Below are 5929 nucleotides of genomic sequence, written 5' to 3'. Positions count from 1 at the left end.
TTGCCAAGTTCCCCTTTAAGTTTTTCCAATCACCAATGAATAATAGAATTTCTCCTCTATAGTTGCCTTTAAATGCAGCACTAATTCAGGACAGATCTTTAATGGGAAACACCTTCAATCTTGCAATATGAGAACCAGTATTTACTATAAGTATAATTAATCAGGTATTTTTCACAACATGTACATTAAACACACTGAATGATGATCAATCTACTCTACATAACCAAAAAAGCAAAGGAATATCTGACAAGGACAAATTGCTACCAGTGAACAAAGAGGACGTGTTTGGGCCATTGAGAGTCTGCACAGTCACCAACAGTTGATATAGTGACACATTATTATTTTAAAAATCCATGCTGCGTGGGTTCAGACAAAGCCCAGGGTCACTGCTTCCACTCTTCCCTGCACTTTAAGCACACAGCTGTTCTCTAACAGAGACTTTACTAAGGTCTTTACTGAAGAATGAAATTCACTCTACAGTTTATGTGAATTTTTAAAGTAATTTTTTAACGTCCTCTCATATTTCCAAATTGAATAATATTCAACATTTCAATGCTAATTGTTTTCAATATTTAGCTGCAAGGCGTTACAGTTTTTTACTATTTGTAGGTAAAGAATATCACTTAATTTTGGATAGAATACCACTCTGGCATCACTCATATTAATATAGCTTATTTAAAAAATGCTAGTTGACATTTAGATATCCAAATAAGTGTATAACTACACACAGATGAATTAACACCCATGTTATTTGCTTGACTGATTGAAAGGTGAAACATAGCTTCATAAGGTGACACAATGTGTTCCCATTTTTACTGCAGTTTAAATGGATTTAACATGGTCTTTTTGTAAAGGCAGGTAGGTTAGAAAATGGAAAAAAGAAAGACTGGGTGGTCATATAAAGTGTATCTTACTGCATTAGCTGCTGTGTTCCCACCAAAGTAAATTTTGCCACTTACTGAATTTAATGTTGGCACAAATTTAGCTTTTATTCCTGCACAGAAAATTAATAAGGTTTTGAATCTCAGTTATTTGGTTCCCAACTCACCAGGGTGGTAAACAGAATTTTTAGAAAAATGATAGCAGAAGCCATTCATAGTTATACTAGTCTATGGTGACTTTATTTTTTTTTGCTCCCTTGTGCTTGAAGAACACCCTCCTAGAAGCAACATTTCTGAATTATAGACACATTATAGGTTCAGCTTCTCTGCAGGCTCAACCCTTTTTCAAAATCATACACATGGCAAGCCTGCCAAAGGTAGCTCGAGCCATCGGAATATGACTGATGGGAGCGCAACCGGCCATAAGGGGCACACTCGGGGGAAAAAAATAAGTTCCCCTCTTCTTCTATCATCCTATAGGAAAAACAATATTGCAGGCAAGGAAATCTTAGTCCTGACACACTCCAGTTGTCTCTGGTGAGGGAATGAGTGCAGTCTGTGGTGTTTAACCTCAGTGGAGCTGACCTGGGCCTCCACATTGTGTGTACATACAGTCAGTGTCCAGGCCTAGATTGTTTATGCAGTGTGTAGTAATAAGAACACACAGGCGACATCAGTGAGGTTTGTGAGAGCATAGAGCAAATGATAAACAGCACAGAGCGGAACAGTGGGGAAAGAGGCAGATCAGAGCAAATGTATTTTAGCAGGGGAGCACACCTATTTGAATTTATTTTCAAAGTTCTGCTCTTTCATGGGCAGCCGCCTCTCGTTTTTGAGAGGCACTATAACCACCTCAAGACAAGTTGACAAAAACATAAAGAGGACTGAAAAGTACAGAAAGCAGACAATACGGAAAGAATCCTGCGTCTGGTATGGGGACATTTGCGCCCTCTCCTTCTGTCACTGTTTGAATACAAATATCCAGAGTTTTCCTACACCGACAGCCTGAAAGTGCATGTTTTTATGTCTGGTATCAACAACACACCCCTAAAAAACAACAGCAACAAGTTGAAGGTAGAAAAATTAGATGATGGATAGCATTGATTTGCTGTATAAATAAACTGGTGGAGGCTTGATATTGCATATGGAAGTATTTGGTTTTGGGAAATCATTTTCTAACTGTGGGATTTGTATATTATAATCTGCAGGGTCAGACAGGCAAATGTTGATTTTTGTGTGAGACTCCTTGGCTGAGGGTTTACTGTCAGTATAAAATTAACAGCATTGTCAATTGTTAGCCATTTAAATTAATGGGAGACTTTACAACGCACATCAAACATTATACTATCACATAAATAAGGCAATTGTGGCCAAGATCTAAAGCAGCAGACTACTGTACACCTTACATAAATTCAATATGTGGTTAAAGGAATACTTGAATTACAGGGTGAAGATCATGGCATTGATTATGCCTAATCTCATAGTGGACCTTGAAGCTCGGTGCCCTTGCAGATGTGACATGATCACTTTTCATGGTACGTATGACTGAATTCCAAAGAACTAATCCACGAGTACAGAGAGTTTGGATTTATTATCTGTGTTGTTTTTGGGAACCAGGGCTGACCTCTTGCATGTTACCTCTAGATGCACGTTTTGCATATTCCCTTTTATTTACTTACTTATTTGTTGCTTATATCCTGTCAAACTTTGATTAAGTAAAAAATCAGAAGTGATACACAAATAAAGCTTCAACCTGCAAGTGCTATCTGCATTGGCAACTCTTTAGTCCAGCATCAAGGCCCGATCACACCGAAAAGTGGCACAGAGTGGCACACAAGTTCATTCATGCATCTTTGCAAAATGTGGTACTAGAAGCTTGGTGACTTAGTGAACCACTGCAGTGATTCTCAACCAGCAACCCGAAACATGCTATCACTTGTCTGTCATGATAGCTCTCTGCTTGCTAGTTTGCTTGGTCGCTAATGAGACAAGAAGCTCAAACAGGTTAATTAAAAGTGAATTTTGCAACACAAGTGTCTTTCTTTTAGACTTTCTTCTGGCTCAGCACTGTCAAGATGGCTCCCTATTCTTCAATGTTGAACTTGAAAGATTCATGCAGATTCCCCACAAATTAATTCACTCAATATTCTATTGAATTCTATTGAAATAAATAGGTTTTACCCTTAAAAATGTAGTGATCCTTTTATGGAGGAAAAGCATTGTTGTTTAATGACCAGAATCAGGTAAGAACGTTTGAAAGTATGTGCAGACTTCTTCTTAGACAAAACTTGGCCATGAAAAGCAGTCTCCAGGCACATATACACAACATAAATATAAATATTTAGCACCAAAAATTTAACCAGGTGAAATTATTTAATTGTGTAAGTCAACATCACATCATCAACGTCATACTTATAAGTATGCTAGGTTATTTTTGTAGTAAGTGACTATCAAAAGTGTGTTTTAGCTGCTGCAGATGTGTATTCTATGTATTTACAGTATTGATCCCCTAATACTGTAGTTTGACCTTATTCCATAAAAAAGGGGAAAGCCATTGTGAACAGAAAGCAGCCATTACTAAAAAGCAAATGTTTAAATGCATCAGTATATGAAGATCATCGGTCAAGGTTAATTGACCTTTTTATCATGTGAGTCTACTGGGATCAGCAGCTCAAGGCTGGAAGATAAACACAACCAGCTGGCCTTGTGGTTGCTTTTGTATATTCTTCTGAGGCAAGGGGAAGATGGATCTACAGGATTGAGTGTAAGGACAAAGTCGCTCTTCTCCCCACGTTCATCCATAGTTGCATTTAAAGTACATCAGGTTGTTATTGAGTGGTTCTAAATTGACATGGTAATTTTCTGAGAACTATGGTGTGCCAACAAAGAATAATAATGAAGGAAAGATAGAAGCTTGCATTGGGGACAGACAGGGGAGAACAGAAAAATGAAAGGAAAGGACAAAACTTATCAATAAGCAATTAATTCTAATAGCCTGTTTGAAGTTGAGAGTGCGCAAAATAATTTCAGATAAAGTGGGTGATATGCATCACCTCTACAATAATCTCTTTACTGCATTTGAAGTTGGATTCAATTTGGTTAAAATACTGAAAACAATGACAAACTAATGAATACAAAATTAATCTAAATGGTATTAAATCAACACATTTAAGCAGCAGCGGGTTGCTTAAATCTCTGGGTTCATTTGTAACCAAGAGAAAATGTAAATTTATTGTACAGTTCCTTGTAGTTTCTTTTCTGGACTAGATTTTTTTGTTTTTTAACCACCATTAAATATGCTGATGGGCTATGGATTTACCCCAAAAAGTGATCAGGCATGTCCAACACAGGTCGCATTCGCAGTCTGTCAGCCACACACAAGACAACATAAGCCAGGAAAATTTATGTAACAAGGTCCCTTTGAAATGCTAATGTTTAATAGTGGAAGTACAGAATTTTAATTAGATTGTCTTTGCATTGTAATAGTTGCTCTTTTGTTGCTGCTCCCCAGCACTGATAATTCATTAATTGCCCTTTTGGCTATAGCTGTGACATTTAATTAGAAGCTATGTGGGAATGAAAAGACTTTATCAATTACTTCTCAGTGTGTAAAGTGGATACAAACATTAGCAGATGCTGATGCGGCTGACTTCAAAATTTAAGAGAAAGGTTAAACATACAGTCACAGATGGCAGTAGTTCTAGTGGTATCAGTAAATATTTGTCATGTAAATTACATTCATGCCAAAGTTTGTTTTGTAATGTTATCTCTAGCAGTGAACAACCCTTCATCCAAATTACAGAAAAACATTTTCCTCTATTTGCCCCCAGTGGTATGTAGCCATGCAGACAATTTGTGCTGAGTTTTTGAGATATTTGAGTCTTATGCTGTCAGTGGAGGAGAATGGAGTTTTATTTGTGGCACTTAAAGCATTGCATAATTATATTGGCAAAAATTCAAGCATGCAAACATGCAACTCTTTCTAAAAAATACTGCATATATAATGGTTAATCTGGATGTTTCACAGACCTCACTGTCAACACTTTTTTCTACTGAATGTAAAAACTGTGAACACTATATACAGTGAGGTCTGTGGGCATAAAGAAAATATACTGTGTGTTTACTATTTGCATTTTCTACCTTCTAACTAGATGCTGACCTGGGCAAAAATATATTATTTTCGTCTCAAGTACTGGAATGTTTCATTTTTAATAATGGTGCATAAATATTTATTTATTTTTCTTTGTGTTCATTTCTGGACCTTAACAGAGATTTAACCTTTACACAGGACCGGCAATTTTCTAGACAAGTATTCCCTACAGTTCTACCTGCTTCTGTGTGTGTGTGTGTGACTGCGTATGCATGCATGTGAGTGTGTGGCCCTACCTATTGTAGCTGTCTGCACCAAGAAACTAACTGTCACATCTGATCAGGAGGCATATCACTCATGTTTCCAAGATTTAATTAGCGGAGCCTAGGCAAAGCTGCCCTTGGGAAGCCAGTTTTCCTTTTTCTTAATTGGTGCATTAATTAGATCAGAAAAGCACATTGTGTTTGCCCACTTGAAAGCCTGACACTGTTGAAGCATCTTATGAGTGTAGGTGTGTGTCTGCATGTAATATGAAGGATAAGAGGAAAATAATTACATCCTCGAGCGGGTGGCAGAGACAGGTTAGAGGGTGAAACCAAAGTCTAATCCACAGGTTCCTCACAGCTACAGGTGACAACCTCAAATTATTGTACATGCCCCATTCTCAGCCCTGTTCCTTAGATCTATTCTGCACCTTACCTAGCCATTACAAAGGCAAACTTACTCCATGTTATGGTTCTATTCCCTCACAGTTTTCTGCATTCACAGATCCACACGTTCGCCACATCTGATCACGCTCCAAAACCCAAACAGAATATTGAAAAAGGGATTACACTCTGTGAACCCACAGAGATAACAGCTCATGCTTAGCAGGGGCCCATTACATCCAGATGATAAAAGCCCACAAAAGTGCCAGGTGAAACCCATCTGGCTGCACGCAAACACACACATGCACACA

This window comes from Morone saxatilis, unplaced genomic scaffold (assembly GCF_004916995.1).
Source record: "Morone saxatilis isolate NCDOM2014 unplaced genomic scaffold, NCSU_SB_2.0 Contig21, whole genome shotgun sequence".
NCBI lineage: Eukaryota > Metazoa > Chordata > Actinopteri > Moronidae > Morone > Morone saxatilis.
The sequence above is the reverse complement of the archived record's forward strand: the minus strand, read 5'-3'. Positions refer to the sequence as shown.